Source organism: Hyperolius riggenbachi, chromosome 3, assembly GCF_040937935.1.
Source record: "Hyperolius riggenbachi isolate aHypRig1 chromosome 3, aHypRig1.pri, whole genome shotgun sequence".
NCBI lineage: Eukaryota > Metazoa > Chordata > Amphibia > Anura > Hyperoliidae > Hyperolius > Hyperolius riggenbachi.
The window spans coordinates 188,742,157-188,762,523 of record NC_090648.1 but is presented as its reverse complement, the minus strand read 5'-3'; the positions used below and the strand labels follow the sequence as shown (position 1 = coordinate 188,762,523).

Genomic DNA, 20,367 nt, shown 5'->3' with positions numbered 1-20,367 from the left:
ACCCCATTTTCAAAACAGAATGTGATCATGTTACTCATTTAACTTTTAATCGAATTTAAGCTACTATGCTTTGCCTTTAAATTGCTTCACATCTCATGTCCCACCTGCATTACTAACCTGTAGATACCCTCTCCTGCCCTCCAATGACCTACTGATGTCGTTCTTTCTCGTAACTTTTTCCTTTGCATAACTTCAATATATCTCTAGGGCTGCTGTCGCTTTCTGGAACTCCCTCCTTCCTCCTACTAGACTTTAACAGGTTGTCAAGACCCATCACTTCAAACTCATAGCCCCATCTTCCCCTTTGTCGTAACTCTTTATTGCTAAGTAACCACATTCCCCTTTCCACTAATATACTGGTATATATTCTATTGCCAAGGTTCAGTACACATGTACCCCAAGGGGTGCTTTTGATGGACTCTAGATAGTTAATCCAACAAGTTTGTTTTTAGATTAAAAATACATACAAATCATAAAAACAAACCCCTAAAAAAATGTAGATGAAAGCACAAAGAAAAGTTTGAAAAGCATTTATACACAATTATGGAGTATCTTTGTTTGGGGTTTCTTGAGATGTTACCTACAACAATGAGTGCATTCAGCAGTACATGCTGTAAATTTGTTGCAGTTTCCTACCCTTCTTCCTGCACTGCAAGCTTGACTGGACAGGGTCCGCTTCTGACAGGGCAGGCTCAGAATAGCAGCTGTATTGTGTGTGTGGTGTGCTCATTTCTAAATATAGAGTTTAGCTCAGTAAAGCATGTCTACATAAAGACCTTGTTTTAAAGCATTTTACCACACATGATTATAAATACACATGAATGCACCAAAGTCATGTTTCTGTAAAGCCAAGGGGTGAGGAATGTGTATGCAATCTTGTTCCAGCAGAGATAGTATTTCATACGTGACAGAGTCTGGAGAATTGTCCCTTGAGGATTCGGTCTTGTATATTTTCTCTCAGTCATTTTACAGAAATCAATTTTTCAGGTTTTTTTTTTTTCCACTGAATATTTCTTCTTAAATATACCATGATTCCGGTATGCATTCTGCTGTGAAACATAGACACCACACAGAGTGCCTTGTACTGCGAATGGGAATTGTGCCTCATGCTACCTCCTGATGCTTCTGGGAAAATAGCTGCCCTGCATCCTGCATATACTCATAAACCATGGTTTCATATGGTGAATATGACATTTTAGTTGCTTGTAACTTAACAGGAACCTCAGGTGAGAAACCCCTATATATCCAGGCACATCACCTCTAGTTAGGACATTGAAATAAGTTATTAACCACTTGACGACCAGGGGATTTTTCAGTGATCGGTGCTGCGTGGGCTCTACAGCCCGCAGCACCGATCAGGAGTGCAGCAGGGCGATCAGACTACCCCCCCTATTTTCCCCACTAGGGGGATGTCCTGCTGGGGGGTCTGATCGCCGCCGGCTGCATTTGCTTAGCGGGGGGGGCTCTTCAAAGCCCCCCTCCGCAGCGTTCTCCTCCCTCTCGCCCGTTCCCTCCCTCTCCCTTTCCCTCTGAGCGGCGCAGGACTGATATCCGTCCTGCGCCTGATAGGATAGGCTTCTGCCTATCAGATGCCGGCGATCCCCGGCCAATCAGAGGCCGGGGATCGCCGATCTACGTCACGGCGCAGCGCCGTATGATGTAAACAGTGGGGATTTCCCCGCGATCGGCGGCTTTCCGGCTGTTCACGGAGACACCCTCCGTGAACTGACATGGAAAGGCCGCTCGTATGAGCGGCTGTTTCCATGGAAACCCTCAGACAACCAGTTTATGCCAATCGGCGTTAGCTGGTCGTCAAGAGGTTAAGGAAAGGGAGGTGCTAAAGGGGGTGTGGCCAGAAAAATAGCAAAAAAACGAATTAATCCTTTGCACACTCACATGCAAATGTACAAACAAATGCATTCACAGATTCAATCATCCAGGCACCACTGTTATCCCTACAGCTAAGTTAAAAGCCGGGGTCTCAGTTCACAAAAGAATGCATTCTTATGCTTAGTCACCTACACTGCGCAGAAGTACCCAGGTAAACATAGGTGTCCTAACTTGAGAAACCCCAGGTGAGAGACATTTGGAGATTGTCAAATGTATATTCTTTTAAACAATACCAGTTGCCTGGCAGTCCTGCTGATCTCTTTGATTGCAGTAGTGTCTGAATTGCATACCAAAAACAAGCATGCAGCTAATCAGGTCAGATTTTTGTCAGAAACATCTGATCTGTATGCTTGTTCAGTGGCTACGGCTTGGAGTATTAGAGAGAGCGGATAAACAGGACAGCCAAGCAATGTGCAGTGTTTAAAGGGAAATAAATGTCAGCCTCCATATGTCTCTCATTTCAGGTTCTCTTTAAGAGCAGGCTTACCTGTGGTTGCCACAGGCTGCAAAACTCATGGGATACAATAAAATAATGGGAGGGGGAGACCACCAGCAACATTTGGCTATGTGAAGTTGACCCCCTATATTTAGCACAAATAAAAATTCATGTTTTGTTAATGCTACATTTGTGCCTCAAAAATGAAGATTTATACTGCTTTCCTTTAGAAGATGATGTCACCCAGCCTCCCTGCAACAGCGTACGGACACCACACTGATATGGTTGGCTGCTGCTGTGTTTGTACCCATTTGTGCTGAAAAAAAAAACTATTGTTCTGTCTGTTACAGTTTTTGAGATAATAAAGTTTTTGTAAGGCGAGGTTCACAGTGGTCAGTTGCATAATGCACACGTTATAATGACTGTGAACTGCAATGGAGACTGGACATAGACTCTAAAGCCTGTATGCAGCGAGTTACAATAATGCAATCAGTTATACCGCAGTACTGTGACCAGCCCCATAGAATTGTATGGGCAGTGAGATGACATGCAGAATTATCATGCAACCCAACTGAGCACTGTGAGCATGGCCTCAAGGTCAAAAGTTCATCCAGTCAACCTACAACAGTTGACAGTTTGGTAAACTTTAGATCTTTACAAAAACCTTTTAGGCCACATTCACAGTGGTACAGTATGGCGGAAGCTTTATAATGCAGCTTTTTGCACTGCAATGCACCACCTATGCGATGTTCACAGAGCAGCGGGTGCATTGCGATATGGTAACGCATTACACGATGTGTTACCGGGAAACGCACACAACAGTAGGAGTGAAGCATACTTTACATGACTATGCTTCCTTGTACCTGACGCAATGTGAGCATAACATGTTGCACCACGGTCCCGAACCATTGCGTTCCTGTTGTCACAGGGAATGCAATGGCAACTGTCAATGTAGCCTAAAAGATAGAACGATCATTATTGCAGCACCAGTGAGCTACCCTTTTGGTAAATGGACACCCTCATTTTACTTATAGGATGCAAATTGATCCACTGCTAGCTTTGGGACTCCTCACAAAGATTGGCTTTGGGACTCAGGCCTGGAACCCACTGAAAACCGCAAACGCAAAACGCAACCGCTAGCGTTTTGTCTGAGCGGTTTGCAAGCGGATTCATGCGCGTTTTTGGTCGTGTTTTGCAACATTGTATTTTTTTGCCCAGCGGGTGCGTAGCGTTTTGCGTTTTTATCCTGATTGGTCCTGTGAATTATTTTTCATTTTGTTACAGTGTGCTGAACCGCAAAACGCTAGCAAAACCGCTCAGTTTAGGTTTTGCTGAGCGTTTCCGCTAGCGGTTCAATACTTTACATTGAAGCGCTAACGCTCCCAAAATGCTGCACGTCCTGCGTTTGCGTTTCTGAGAAACGCAAACGCTCCTGTGGAAGTTGCCCCATCCATTAACATTAGCCCAGCGTTTTGGCAAACTGCTAGCGTATCGCAGTGCTGCCAAAACGCTGCCAAAAGCGCTCCTGTGGGTTCCAGCCCTCATCCTCATGTCTGTGGAAATGTGGAACCAGCAATCCCATTTGTTTTAAATGCTCAGTCTAATTTGCCTTCTTAAAACAGAAGATATTTGTTTTAAATGTGATTTGTGTGTCTATTGAATTCCTGTGAGTTTTTTCAGCTGAGGTGCTGTAAATTTTGCCTCCTGTACATGGAACACTTTAAGTCGAGGCACAGAACAAAATCTACCATCTAATAACTTTGCACTACTGGAGCTGTGCCGCTGGCTCCACCTACTGCAATGTTTTTGGGTATTTAAAGGTGTCATGATTCACTTCAATTTTAAGACTGAAACAGTTTGATAAAAGGCTTATAAGCCCAAAACAGCGGTCTGTAAATGCTGTCATTTCTTTTATGAAATAAAGAGCTATATTTACTAATGGCGGTGCTGACCCATACACTGGGGCAGGGGTCTTGGCACTCTATCCACTATACATTAGTGCTTCCTACCCTCTGTTATTGCTGTTGAATTTTTATTCCACACCGGGCAGGAAGGTAAGACTGAGGTGCATGTACAGTGCTGGCCACAAAGAGATAATCTTCCAGCAGGTGGATGTGGGTGGAGTCAGGATTGGCTGTTCCATCTCCCCTTTCCTCATCAATGAGGATGGGGAAATAATTTGGGCAGTTGGAAGAATGATGTTCGGTCCAGCCAAACTGCATGGCACAGGAAGATAGCTTTACAAACCCAGTCAGCCAAGTAATAAAAATAAGGCTAATTATGCTAAGTGCACAGAACTGTGTGCATTGGAAACTAGGATATATTCCACGTGTAGTGCATTCAAATAAAACCATGTGAACTGGGACTTTAATGACTTAATGCAGAGATGCAAAGGCGTTGGGCTAACTCATTCCGGTTGATTTTTTTTTTATTTTTTTTCTTTTCTCCAGCTTATAATTCAGCCCCCAGAGGAAGTGAAAGGCAGTGGGTATTGTACACCCAGGAAACACACTTCAAACAAGTTTCATTTCCTCTGGTTTCTATATAGTACAGCAAAAGGTTTTTTTTTCCGATATATGTGAAAAAAAGTGCTGTATAGGATGAATGCTTTTACAAATAGACATGCTAACAGTTTTTTTTTAATCAATTAGCCATGCAAGGTACATGAAAAAAAACGAAATCTGTGCTTTGCCATCAAAACCGCATCAGTTCTTTTTGTGTACTTGCACAGTTATTTTGAAGGAACATGGCGGGTAGGTTGTGCCAAACATTTTGGAGAACTAGCAGAAGGAGAAAAAGGGACACTGAGAGCCCAAAATAGTGTAGTACGTTCAAAAAGCAATTGATAGTAGTAAGGGATACAAAAGTTTCTACTCACAAATGTGGGCTACCACAAAGGCAGCCTCTGTATAGGCAGTTAGGGATGTTATGACCTGACCCCACTCAGGTTAAGAAGTCGCTCTCTGTAGATAGGAAACAAGGGGTAACACCCCTTCACCAGGGTGGACTTGGCAATATGAAGAGCAGCTGGAACAGAGGTGCCAGAATAGAGTAAAAATGTTTCAAAACCGTTTACAAAGGGTGGCAGTGGTGGGCTTACCTCCCCAACAAGTAAAACACAGACCATGTTGATTAAAGTTCAACAAAGGTACTGTTTATTTAAGTACTCCACAATGCAATGCGTTTGGCAGGTTCTATTCCGCTTCACTAGGCAAGAGGAGGAACAAAAACTAAGTCTGGGTCCAAGCCAAAAGCCTCTGCCTGTCAAAATTGATTTTATTTTGGTTTTAATCATGTCAGTTCACTTTGCATTTTGTAAATTAATAAGAATAAACAATTAGAATTTCTATTTGTGGAAGCATTCTTGCAGCAATTTTTCACATCTACCCAAAACTTTTACACAATGCTGTATATTAAGCTTTAGTTTACCTTCAAGGTGCCCAATAGATACGTTCTTACCACTTCTGTGTACAATGAGGGACTACCTAAAGTATCCAATTAAAGTGTTTACATTTTCTACATTAATTTGGTAAGGATTTTGGGCAGCACGGGATAATTTGGGCACCACAGTGGCGTAGTGGTTAGTGCTCTCACCTTGCAGCGCTGGGTCCACAGTCCCAGTCAGGTCAACATCTGCAAGGAGTTTGTATGTTCTCCCCTTGTCTGCGTGGTTTTCCTCCGGGCACTCCGGTTTCCTCCCACATCCCAAAAACATACAGATAAGGTAATTGACTTCCCCCTAAATTGGCCCTAGACAATGATACATGCACTACACTATACATACATACACATATGACTATGGTAGGGTCTAGAGTGTGAGCCCCTCTCGTAGGGATAGTTAGTGACAAGACCATATACTCTGTACACCGCTGCGCAATATGTCGGCGCTATATAAATACTTAAATAAATAAGATTGTACAATCAAGATTGTATCATTGATTGGTACTTTAACAAAGATTGTACAGAAGAAAAACTTGAAAGTAAATCTCTGACAGTTGTACTAGTATCAGAGGGTGCCAGGTGGAATAACTCGCTCACTCTCCAGTAATTCCATATTATATAGGAACCCCACTCCTCCATCAGCAGCACTGACGTGGGCACAGGTGGGGGTGGCCACAGCTTAGGAAACACTTCTGTCTAATGGCTGGAATACACGGGTCGACCGGCGGCTCGATTAGCCGCCGGATCGACCCCAGCCACGTCTCCGCTCGTCTGCGCGGATCGATTACCATTCGTCCCCGCCGGCGCTTCCTTATCAGCGCTCGATTCCCTGCCATTGTCCACCGGCGGGGATCAAGCGGGCGGAGTTCAAGCGGCATGATCGGGCCAGCTGAATATTACCAGCTGGCCGGATCAGCTTGTCGATACACGGTACAGAAACGTACTGTGTATCCCCAGCATTAGGGCTCGTTTCCACTTGTGCACCGGCATGCGTCTTGCAAGATGAGATGCCGGCACAGCTTCTTGTGTCTCACAGCCAAATCCCTATAGCCGCGCTATGTGTGGCTATGGGATTCGGGCAGTGATGCACAGAATTGCTGCAGGGTCTCAGATTTTTCCTCGGCCACGAATTAGGATGCCTTACATAGACTTCTATAGGCTGCTGAAATCCATCCGAATTCGTGGGCGGGGAATCGGCCCGGAATCACAGCAATGGAAACTTATCCTAAAACTGCCACAGTGTTTTTGACAGGGGGTGGAGTTTCAAGATCTTAAGAAATTACAAGCGAGTAGGTAAGTTACTTCACCTGGCACCTGCCAATACTCGAATTACTGTCAGAAGGTTTACATTTAAATTATTGCTGATTTTATTGGATTGATTTTACTGCTGGCCGCTGGCTCTTCAGATTAGTGAGGGCTGCATTTCAGACAAGGGAAAGTGAGCAAGTGCATTTTTTTTATTTGTTGCAAAAGGGCAATACCATGCTCACCAGCCTTTTGTGTGTCAGAAATGCCGCAGTATTTGAATTTGCTGCCTGACAGATGGAGCGGGCTTTCTTCCACGTTGAAGCTGAATTCCTTATTGTCTTGTTTGTATGTAGATGTGGACCCTTGTATCTTCTCCGAGTTGTGGAGAAGCTTAGAAGCTTTAAAGAGACTCTGTAACAAATTTTTCAGCCTTAGTTCTTCTATCCTATAAGTTCATATGCCTGGTCTAATGTGCCCTGGCTTACTGCAGCCTTTCCTAATTGCACTGTCTCTGTAATAAATCTTATTTCCTTTCCTCTGTCGTGTCTGTCGGGCTAAGGCTTGAATGTGTGGAATGTGCAGGGCTGCTTGTGATTGGATAGAAGCGATACACATCCTCTGCAGGCCCCCTGCACACTCTGTATGACTTACACACTCTGTTTATGTGAGCCTATTAGAAGCTGGTTAGTTTGTTTGTAAACACTGCCTAAAACTGTTAATTACAAACCAGGATTGCAGCAGAGAGTGGCAGAAACAGCACAGAGGGGCACAGGAGAAAATAAGGAATAGAATGGTATGCTTTTTAGTGTAAGAATATAGAGTACAGATTCTCTTTAAGGGGGCCATACACATAGATTGCCATCCAATGAGGCAAACAGATCAAGCCCTCTGATCTGAATCTGAAATCTTTTGAAAATCTATCCAACTCCAGAGTTTGATGCCATGCAGCTTTATGGGCCTTTTACCACCACTCCTTTGTCTCTCTGATCGTTAATTTCAGTCCGATTGATAATTTCTCTGCAGAAAAGACAGATTCCGGCAGTCCAAGACAAGTGGTACTTTAATTAAGCCCCTTACACACTCCTGGGCATTCTGGTTCACCATGAGCTTGCTGGGTAATCTGTGGCTCTGGACTTCTTAAGTCCTAACTCGTACAGCCATATTTATCTATGCCATGCACTGAGGAGGACCAATCAGTCTGAAACAGTCTATGCATGTTGGATTATCGTGGCTTTGTACAGTTAACAAGCTGACACATCATTGCAGTCCAGAGGTTCTGGAAGTGTGTTTTGTCTTCCAGGTACAACAAATGGAACGATTTGCATATTCAGCAGTGAGGCATTGTGGGACACCTCATATGCTCATTCCAAGCAGAATAACGCAAATACCTTTGTTTTAAGAAGGCAGACTTCTGCTTTGCATAGCATTTTAGTAAGAGGGCTTCTTGGTCCTTTAGCCCCTTACACTCCTAGGAGCCTGGGAGGGGGTGTTCTCTCATGAAGCAAGGTGAAACACTTGCATCAGGCACAGAGATTACAGAAGAAGCATATTTGTACTGTGTGTTTACACTGACCGCATGCAGTCAGTGTAGGAGGAGAAGCGAGAGGAGAGCGAGCAAGGTGAAAATACCATCATTGGGGAAAAGCAGCTTGTTGTGCTGTGTGAGAAGTCTTATAGTGAGTGAGGAGGGGGCAGGCAGGAGAGCAGCAGTGTTTCATTTGACTTGCACAGCAGAAAGGAGGAAATGGCACTGCTGTCCTGAGTAAGGAGGAATGGAGGACTGCCGACTGGCTGAGGGTGAGCAGTTTGTTTGTCACAGATTCGCAGCCAGCCAGTGTGTTATTGTGTTGAGCTGCAGAATGTCATGTCTCAAGTTGTTGCATATGCTTTATTGCTGAACATTAAATGAAGCAGAGTTAATAGTTGGGTGCTGTGTGATTATTCCACATCGGGAAGGGGGGGGGGGGGGGGGGAGGGCGCATCCTCATAAGTTTGCATAAGGCAGCAAAAAGTCTAGAACCGGCCCTGCTACAAGCACATCTATTTCAAGCTTGGCATTCATGAACAAATGATGCTTTTAAGCATTTAAAACTAGTTGGTTTATATAAACAGAAAAGCATGGTTGGTTTATGTATTCATGTTCAATAGAAAAGCAGTTGCATAACATAATTCTAGCTTTTCTACCACTAGAGGGGGCTAAAGCATTGTTTGAAGCAGAGAGGTGGCAGCAGTGAAACAGGCAGAATGCACATTTTAAGCAAGATATTATTCCTGACCTAGATTTGTTTAGAAAGGCACAGCCTGGAGAAATATTGGGCATTTAACATTACATAGAGCAGTTCAAGGGAGCATTGATAATGTTCACATAGGCTAAAAGCAGGGCAGTGTATGCACTCTAAATACATGGAATCCTGCTGCTTACCTCATACTTACAGTGAAAAATAAACTGGTATACTACAATACAAGTGTGCGCCTCACAAATTCACACTTTATAAACGGTTACCAATGCTCAACAACTGTAGGAATTTCATCCTACGCAAGCTTTGTAAATGCTTTCCACTGTGACTCCCCACCCCCACCCTGCAACATTTAAAGCAGAACAGAAGACAAAGGAAAAAGGAAGTCCAGCATAGAGCAGGGCTGCAGACGAAACCATATTTTAAGTGTTTCTATTCTGTTAATATTGTCCATAGAATTGTCAACCAGCTCCTGAATTTAATGTTGATGTTAATGTGAAAAAAAAACATGCATCTTTACTTACCTACTTCCAGCCCGTTGAAGACTCGCTGGCCCCTCGATGCATTTTCGGCCTCCTCCAGCTTCCCACTGTCAGGTGCATAGTTCTTGTGTTCTGCATGCAGAGCGTTAGTAGAACTGCACAAGTGCAGAAGGCATGTGGCGACGAGAGCACAAACACATGTGCAGAAAGACACTGGCCGGGTCGGCAATCCTTACGAGCCTGTCTGCAGGAGAACAGAACTGCTACGAGGAACCAGAGAGTCTTCTAGGGGCTAGAAGGAGCCCCAGGTAAGTAAATCTGCATATGTTATCTTCACCTCACAACTCCTTTAACCATTTAATGACAATGTAACGTATTAAAACGTCATGCTTTAGCCTATTAACGGCAACATGACGTTTTTAATACGTTGCGCATTCCCGCTGCCGCTCCGCACGTGTCCGCGCCGCTTCCGCCGCGATTTCCGTCGGGATCCCTTGTTAAGTGATTGGGGAAGAGGACCGAGCGGTCCTCTACCCAATCGCAAAGCCTGAAGTGAATTGACGTGACCGCGAACAGCGGCCACCTCCATTCATAAAACAGGAAACTGTTTAAAGAGACTCCGTAACAAAAATTGCATCCTGTTTTTAATCATCCTACATGTTCCAAAAGCTATTCTAATGTGCTCTGGCTAACTGCAGCACTTTCTACTATGACAGTCTCTGTAATAAATCAATGTATCTTTCCCCTGTCAGACTTGTCGGCCTGTGTCTGGAAGGCTGCCAAGTTCTTCAGTGTTGTGGTTCTGCTATGAACTCACCCTTCCTGGCCCCTCTCTGCATACTGCCTGTGTGTTATTTAGATAAGAGAGAAGAGAGAAGCTGCTCTAATCAGCTGGATAAATCGTCCTCTGAGCTGGCTGGGCTTTCACATACTGAGGAATTACAAACAAGGGCAAAGCTGTTTGCAGGAAGAAAAGAGCAGCCTGAAACTTCAGTGCATGGGGGAAAGAAACACACAAATGATCTCTTGAGATTCAAAAGGAATGCTGTATACAGCCTGCTTATGTATGGATGTATTTTCTATGTGTGGACATACTGTACATCAACCTACTAAAAAAAAAAAAAAAGTGATCACTTACTTAACGGGAGAGTGTTCACTAGCGCCATCTTGTGGCCAAAAAGTATATTACACACAGGCACAAACATACTATGTAAAATACCCAATATTAATGAAATAAATACATTACACTCCCCCCCCCCCCCCTTAAAAAAAAAAACACTTGTTTAAAAAAAAAAAAAAAATCACCTTAAAATCAATAAATAAATTGTTGACTGAGGGAAAATTTATTTTATTACTTAGATTTTAATTATGGCTAAAACAAGACAAAAAAAAAAAAAAAAAACACAGAAAAATAACACCTATATTTTAAAATAATATATTGTCGCCAAACATTGTGATAGGGACATAATTTAAACGGTTTAATAATCGGGACAACTGGGCAAATAAAAAGTGTTTGTTTTATCCAGAGGAGAATGTTTAATTTTAAAACTATAATGGCTAAAAACTGAGAAATAATGCTTTTTTTCCATTCTTTCTGTATTTTTCCCGTAAAATGCATTTAGAATAAAAAGATTCTTAGCAAAATGTACTACCCACAGAAAGCCTAATTGGTGGCGAAAAAAACGAGGTATAGATCATTTTCTTGTGATAAGTAGTAATAAAGTTATTAGGGAATAAAAAGGAGGAGCACTGACAGGTGAAAAATGCTCTGGTCCGTTAGGGTAAAAACCCTTGGGGGTGAACTGGTTAAAGCATACCTAAACTGATATAAAAAAAAAATGAAAAAAAAACCCTCAGTAAGGGGAAGGGAAGTTCTGGATAGTCCAGAGGCGTCCCCTGATCTTTGTACACCGCTCTGTTCCTGTGCTTGGTCACTGTAAACCTATGTCACATTAGTGTTGAATAAGTTGCTGGCTCCTGTGTATGAGTGTGACCGCACTGCGCAGGCCCCTTTGTGATCAGTGGCTGTGCAGTAACAAAGCCATGCACTAGTGGCTTTGTGCTAATGTGCAGGCGCAAATCCTACTGGCGCCTTTGCATTGCAGCCACACTCTTACATGGATAGGAGTGCGGCTGTGAAGCAGGGAGTCCTGGCCTGCAGCGGAGGGGTGGGGGAGGATTGGGGAAGCCTAGGACTGTAGATCTGCTTACTGTACTGCCATGTGGTAGCAGAACACCCTTCAATAAATACAAGTAGGGATGAGTGCAATTGCTGAAATCTGATTGTGTATTTTCAAGCTAATTTCCAGGATTCAAACTGACTTTTGGCTTAATGGTTAATATCAAAGCTCCAAGCATGCTATTGCTGCCAAGTTTGCTGTGTTTGTATGTCAAGGTCACTAATGAGAACATGTGTTTTTTTAGTGTTTGTGTTATTACAAATACATTGTAGATATTGAGAAAATTATTTTTTGGTAGAAAAGCATGTTTTTAAACCCAAAGCAGGTTCAGGTTGCAGTGGGATTGAGGTCATTAGATTCTCCATGCTCCACTCAGTTACAGCCCAGCAAGCTCATGGTGAACCAGAACTCCTTGGAGTGTGTAAGGGGCTAAAAAGGACCAAACAGCTCCATGTTGTGCATGCTTCAGTCAGTTGGTGAAGCTTGTAATGTTGAGGGAGGGTACACATTCTCGTCACACTTACAACAGTGATATATATTTAGCAGTGAGCGCACACATTAGTTTCATTTAGCATCACTTTGATCATTTTTATTGTTAGAATGCCTGTCGGTAGTCATCAGAAATGGATGCCTGTAAATGAGGATGAAAAATAAATTGGTGCCTAATTCATTCATCACATCGTGTAAACAGGGAGGTTATTACTCGTCACATATGTCACAACTAGTCATGCGTGTCACATTGTATTCCCTCAGAGGCCCGGCAATCTAGCACATCTAATTCAAGCATGGAATTCATTTAGAGCCCTTATAGATTCCAAAATGTCCTTTTTCATTGTTCATTTTTATTGTACAGTGTACCCCTTGTGCCTTGTACCTGTCTGCTTTACAGAGGTTATATTTGGGCATTTAAGAGCTAAAGCCAAGTATATGTAATTAAATTATGTGAAGCTTGGCAGGCTCTAAAGCATTATCTGGCTGCAATACCAACACATGTATTTGATAACACTATAAACACTACATACATTATGTGGGCAACATTTCTGGGAATGAGCACTGTACAGGCATGTTGATCAGCAGCATGTGCTGCTCTGTGGAGAGGTGGCAAGACAAGCGAGCACAGTCCTGTTGTATGATGGCCGAGTGCTTGTTTGTTTGTTTATTTGTTGTGTACAATGATTCCTTGGAAAGGCGCTCTAATAATATAGGGATGCTTTTCCAAATGCTAGATTCACTGCTGACATAGCCCACAATGATCACCTCAGCCAAGGATTATATTGCCTGCGGATGAGGCTTTAAGTAAACCCAAGATGAACTGGTGAAAAGGATTTTTTGGTTATTTTCCATTAGCCAGGCGCATCCACTAGGTGGCGATAAAACTCCACCAGAGTGACATCTTTCCCTACTATCCAGGGCGGCCTGGAGGGGGAATAGTTATTAACACCACCTGGTGGTTGCGCCCGGCTAACGGAATAGCACCAATGTTTTTTTTTGTTTAATTTTTTTTCCCCCTTCATCCAGCCCCCTGTAGTTTGTCAGCTCCCTCAATGTCCTTCAAGTCTGATCCGCTGTGCTCCTGTGAAGTCTACAATCCAGCTGGGTTGCGATCCACTGCCCATGTGCTGTGCCTGGCCACGTGCTTCATCCATTGTTCTTTGTCACCAGCGTTTTGTGCAAGCAGAGTTGCAGTCTTAACTGTGCAAGCACAGATCGCTCCCGGCTATGGGAACACAATCTGAGTTGGACCGCAACTGAGCCAAATCGGGGTTTTTACTGGGCTGGCAGCGGTGCGAGGGGGGTTAGAGGAATCCCTGGGTAAGTAGAAATCCTTTTCTTCAGTTAATCTCAGGTACACTTTAAAGCAAACCTGTAAAGGAAAAAAAAAAAAAAAAAAGATGCTCTCCTAAGTAGTGGGAAGCATTCGGATGCTCCAGAGGCTTCCCAGATCCTTCTTGACTCCACCACTGCTGCCCAAGACCCTCTTCCTCTTTGTGGGCCTTATGTATGCTTAGAGGGACCCAGTGCAAGAATGGTGGACACCAGGAGAATGTGGGAAGCCTCTGGACCATCAATAGGCTTCCCTCTACTCAGTCTACTGGGATATCTTTTTTTCACTTCAGGTTTAATTAAAGAGATGATTCTCATCAACTTCTATGCTGGCTTTGAGTCCTCCCAGCTTTTGTGATTTATCCGCTCTGGGGCAGAGGTAGCAGTGCACCCAACCAATGGGTACTTACTTACTGGTGATGATTTAATAAAGGTGATGAGCAGAGCAGCAGCCAAGTGTGTGTTCATTTCAGTCTTCCTTTTGATTGTGTGAATGACTCTGTAAACAAGCAACATCTTCCCTGCACATGATTGGATGTTTTACAAGATCACTGCTTCATTTTACTGCTTTTAGCTGCACGTGTCTGTCAGTAATATAGTGACGTTCGTGTGCATTGTGTAAATGCTCAGGTATGATTAGGTGAATAGAATGAACTCTTCTTGTTCTGGATATAAAATCCCCTGACTGTTTATCTGGCTTCCTGTCCATAGCTTTCCATTCCACTTCATCGGGCTAAGATGCCCTCCTCTCTTGGCTTCCACAACGTAAATTGGGTGCTCAGGCTCCATCTGTGTGTCACTTATACAGATAATTTGTGCTGTGGAAAAGCTTTACCCAGTCAGCTGTCAGGAAATTAACCTAGTTCTTTCTCTTAAACTTTTTTCTTCTTGTGAAATAGCTGAAGACACACTTCATTGTACTGGAATTGTGTTGAAGCAATTGAAGTTTCTGTTTTATTGTGACTGGAATAATTTGATGATGATTTTCAGGGAAATCGCATTTCATCTGTACAGCACATATAATATTCTAATGCACTGCCTGTCATAATACTTTACACTTGGGCTTAACACCTGTGTAGAAAGACAAGCAGGCCAGGTTACTAGATTCTGGCTTTGATTAGCGAGATGGTAAAAAACACATTTAGACTCTGAAGTTAACTTGGGTAATATAAACTAAGCATTTGATAATAGCCTACATAATCAGAGATGAAAGAAAGTGAAAACTGTATGTGTAAAGGTGGCCACTAATGGTCCAATTTCTAGCAAAAACTCATTTGAGCGATCAGAAATTCTGCTCAGATTGGTTGTAAATCATCTCCAACGATTGGCACAATCAATTACGAACGATTATAAAAATAGTCGTCCGATTGGATTTTGGTCAAACCAAAATTTGGATTTTCTTGTTGGTTGTGATAGATAGGAAGCAAAGATGGTTCGTTGATGGTGTAGTGACCACCTTAAAGAGGAGCTGTTAGGTATAGGGTCTCAGAGAAAAAAAACACATATATCAGTAGCTAAATATTGGCTGTACTTACATTACATTACATATGCATTTCACTGTCCTCGTTTGGATTTCACAGAATTTTGATATAGTATTTGCAGAGATTGATGCTCCTGACAGCTCATGGCAGGTTCCACGTTTGTCTGTCTTGTATGAAGCCAATTGTGATGTCATATCCTCCCTCACCCTGCTTCATGATGGTTCCACTCACATAAAAAGATCCAGATCAAAGATCCTAAATGGTTCATGATCCAGACAACACAGAAGTGCAGTGAATATTAATTAGCTATGTGGCTAGGAACAATACCGGACTGGTGCAGTATACTCTAACAGAACATGTGCTCTGTGAACAGCACTTGATTTTTCAGAGCTGTGAGCTTGGCTGCAAGATATTACAAAATACATATATCCAGGCACATCGCATCTAGTTAGGACATTAAATAAGTTAAGGAAATGGAGGTGCTGAAGGGGCTGTGGCTAGAAAACAGCAAAAATCTATTAACCCTCTCACTCTCACATGCAAATGTTCAAACAAATGCATTCACAGATTCACTCATCCAGGCACAACTTTTATCCCTACAGCTAAGTTAAAAGCCAGGGTTTTAGTTCACAGAAGAATGCATTCTAATGCTTAGTCACCTATACTGCGCAGAAGTACCCAGGTAAACATAGGTGCCCTAACTCTGGCCCTGTAACATGCATAGTGCAGACATGCAAACGCATTCATTGCATCAAACCTAGCAATGGATTAGGAGCACACATCCTGACGTCCTCTCCCGGGACAGATAGTGCATCTTACCAATCGCACAAGGGAGCTAACATAATGTATCCATGTGCACCATGCACATACACCAGCATAAGCTGTGTGCATGCTGACAAACACATGTTTTTTTGTGTTTGCATGTCTGCACAATGCATGTTACAGGGCCAGAGTTAGGACACCTACAGTGGTGTGAAAAACTATTTGCCCCCTTCCTGATTTCTTATTCTTTTACATGTTTGTCACACTTAAATGTTTCTGCTCATCAAAAACCGTTAACTATTAGTCAAAGATAACATAATTGAACACAAAATGCAGTTTTAAATGATGGTTTTTATTATTTAGTGAGAAACAAAACTCCAAATCTACATGGCCCTGTGTGAAAAAGTGATTGCCCCCCTTGTTAAAACATAACTTAACTGTGGTTTATCACACCTGAGTTCAATTTCTGTAGTCACCCCCAGGCCTGATTACTGCCACACCTGTTTCAATCAAGAAATCACTTAAATAGGAGCTATCTGACACAGAGAAGTAGACCAAAAGCACCTCAAAAGCTAGACATCATGCCAAGAGCCAAAGAAATTCAGGAACAAATGAGAACAAAAGTACTGTAATTAAGATCTATTAGTCTGGTAAATGTTATAAAGCCATTTCTAAAGCTTTGGGACTCCAGCGAACCACAGTGAGAGCCATTATCCACAAATGGCAAAAACATGAAACAGTGATGAACCTTCCCAGGAGTGGCCGGCCGACCAAAATTAACCCAAGAGCGCAGAGAAAACTCATCCGAGAGGCCACAAATGACCCCAGGACAACATCTAAAGAACTGCAGGCCTCACTTGCCTCAATTAAGGTCAGTGTCCACGCCTCCACCATCAGAAAGAGACTGGGCAAAAACGGCCTGCATGGCAGATATCCAAGGCGCAAACCACTTTTAAGCAAAAAGAACATTAAGGCTCGTCTCAATTTTTCTAAAAAAATCTCAATGATTGCCAAGACTTTTGGGAAAACACCTTGTGGACCGACGAGACAAAAGTTGAACTTTTTAGAAGGTGCGTGTCCCGTTACATCTGGCATAGAAGTAACACAGCATTTCAACAAAAGAACATCATACCAACAGTAAAATATGGTGGTGGTAGTGTGATGGTCTGGGGTTGTTTTGCTGCTTCAGGACCTGGAAGGCTTGCTGTGATAGATGGAACCATGAATTCTACTGTCTACCAAAAAATCCTGAAGGAGAATGTCCGGCCATCTGTTCGTCAACTCAAGCTGAAGCGATCTTGGGTGCTGTAGCAGGACAATGGCAAAACACACCAGCAAATCCACCTCTGAATGGCTGAAGAAAAACAAAATGAAGACTTTGGAGTGGCCTAGTCAAAGTCCTGACCTGAATCCTATTGAGATGTTGTGGCATGACCTTAAAAAGGCGGTTCATGCTAGAAAACCTTCAAATAAAGCTGAATTACAACAATTCTGCAAAGATGAGTGGGCCAAAATTCCTCCAGAGCGCTGTAAAAGACTTGTTGCAAGTTATCGCAAACACTTGATTGCAGTTATTGCTGCTAAGGGTGGCCCAACCAGTTATTAGGTTCAGGGGGCAATTTCTTTTTCACACAGGGCCATGTAGGTTTTGAGGTTTTTTTGTCTCACTAAATAATAAAAACTATCATTTAAAACTGCATTTTGTGTTCAATTATGTTATCTTTGACTAATAGTTAACGGTTTTTGATGAGCAGAAACATTTAAGTGTGACAAACATGCAAAAGAATAAGAAATCAGGAAGGGGGCAAATAGTTTTTCACACCACTGTATGTCTACCTGGGTGCTTCTGCGCAGTATATGTGACTAAGCATAAGAATGCATTCTTCTGTGAACTAAAACCCCGGCTTTTAACTTAGCTGTAGGGATAACAGTTGTGCCTGGATGAGTGAATCTGTGAATGCGTTTGTTTGAACATTTGCATGTGAGAGTGCGAAGGGTTAATAGATTTTTGCAAGATATTACAGGCTGCTGTAACATGAGTCCGTAACTTCTCACTGTGTGAAAACAGCCTTAGGGCGGGGTAGTCAAATGAAGGGGAGGACCAGGGAGAAGAAGCAGCCAGAGAATGCTTTGCAGTATCATGCGGCCTCCTTAGGAGCTTGGAAATAAAGAGGCTTGCTATTAATCCAACAACAAGGAGAGATTTTTAACTTCAGTATTGCCTTTTTGGCTTCCTTCTAAACTGTTTAATACAGGAGAATAGAGGTTTTAATTAGCTTTTTTAGCCTGACACTTACTCTTTAAGTATTTAGCAGTTTCAGAATCTAGTGCAGATGTAAGTAGAAGTGCTAGTAACCCATTCTGTACTTGCATATAAAACACCCTTAAAGAGACTCTGTAACAACAAAAACCTCCCCTGGGGGGTACTCACCTCGGGTGGGGGAAGCCTCCGGATCCTAATGAGGCTTCCCACGCCGTCCTCTGTCCCACGGGGGTCTCGCCGCAGCCCTCCGAACAGCCGGCGACTGTGCCGACTGTCAGTTCAATATTTACCTTTGCTGGCTCCAGCGGGGGCGCTGTGGCGACTTTCGGCACGGAAATAGACGGAAATACCCGATCTCCGTCGGGTCCGCTCTACTGCGCAGGCGCCGGAAACTTGCGCCTGCGCAGTAGAGCAGACCCGACGGCGATCGGGTATTTCCGCCTACTTCGGCGCCGAGAGGCATCAGAGCGCCTGCGCAGGAGCCAGGAAGGTAAATATTGCGTCACCGCTGCACGGAGGGCTACAGCGAGACCCCCGAGGGACGCAGGACGGCGTGGGAAGCCTCATTAGGATCCTGAGGCTTCCCCCACCCGAGGTGAGTACCCCCCAGGGGCCGTTTTGTCGTTACAGTTCCTCTTTAAGGACCAGAGAAATTCTGACGTTTAGCTATGTGTGGGAGTTTAGTGGTCCCTTTTTAGTTTCTGTGATGGTCTAGTGGTCCCACATATGCTTCCTTGGTGGTTTGGTGATCCCCTATATGTCTCCCTGCTAATCTAGGGGTCCCCATACATTTCCCTGGTGGTCTACTGGCTCCCAGTACGTGTCCCTGGTAGTCTACTTGTCCCCTATAGCTTCCCTGGTGGTCTAGTAGTCCCTTGTAGTTTTCAGGTGGTCAGTGCTAGTTTGCTGAATAGGCATCCTCACTCCAGGATCATGGATGTTTGGGGTCAGGACCGTATGCCCCTCCTCTCTTCAGTTTACATGTTCAGGTGTGCTTTAAGGCAATAATGCATCCTGTAAAGGATTTTTACTGCAACACCAGATAGGATGAAAAAGTAACTATATAAATGTGATAGAAAACACATATAGCTTGATCCACGTGTGTATGTCAGTTTCTAGAGTTATCATGGTTGTTTGTATTATAGGCCCAGATGAATCGGTCACATTTTCCAGGCTTTTGTTTGGCAGAGTTTGTTTGAACCTTGTCTGGCTCATTGTACAGAAAACCTGCTCACAGGCAGGGTCAAAGCTGAGTTGCAGGCATGAAAATATGTAGGTAGAAAAAGTAATACCTTTTAATACCTTTTACAAGACTTTGTTTTTTTTTCTACCTACATAATTTGTTTGGCTAACACGGTACAGAAACATTTTTACTACTAACAGACATGAAAATACAAAGTAATGGGTTTGCTGGTCCTTCCACTAGTCAGACCTCCATTTTTGTACCATAATTTGAAAATGTGATGCAGCATATGGCAATTCACAGCAGTGGGCACAGATTCTGCTATAGGAGATGTGAGGGAGGGAGCAGGCATTGCTCTTCTCTCCTTTGCACGCTACGCTTCAAGCAGTTGTTTTTGTCTCAGAGATTGTCCCCCACTCCAGAAATGACCCCCCCCCCAGACAAGATAATAATCCCAGCTTTCACCACTTTTACACTGGAAAAAAAATATATACAGTATGAATATACAGTATTTTGACATTCGTCGCTTAGGGGTGTATTTTTGTTGCCACTGGTTTAACCTTTTAGCAGCCACATAAAGTAAAGCTTGATATGGCTGCAGGGCCAAAATGTTTCTGCCCGCTTAGGAAGTGTGCCTTCTTCAGCCTGGCATAGCAGTGCAGGGAGTGTTTTTATATTTACCTGTCCAGATGGCTGGACCGCCATTTTTCTCTTCCTCCACCAGGGGTGCTGCAATCCCAGCATCCTCTTCTCACATGTTATTACTATTAGAGGAGTTATTAGAGGATGGCGGGCTGCGGCGCCATGGGTGGAGGAAAAGAAGAAGCCCATGCAGCCGTCCGGATATGTAAATATAAAAACACTCCGTGTCCACTGCATAGCTGCATAAGGCAGCAAAACTATTTTTGCCGGCTCCAAATGCCCTGCTACAAGTTTACTA

At 43.3% G+C, this 20,367-nt stretch overlaps 1 protein-coding gene across 1 annotated transcript in view; it reads left to right on the top strand.

Moving 5' to 3' along the window:
• The window catches only part of LYSMD2 (LysM domain containing 2), a 56,564-nt gene that overhangs the window by 25,634 nt on the left and 10,563 nt on the right, over positions 1-20,367 (top strand). The window lies entirely within an intron of this gene.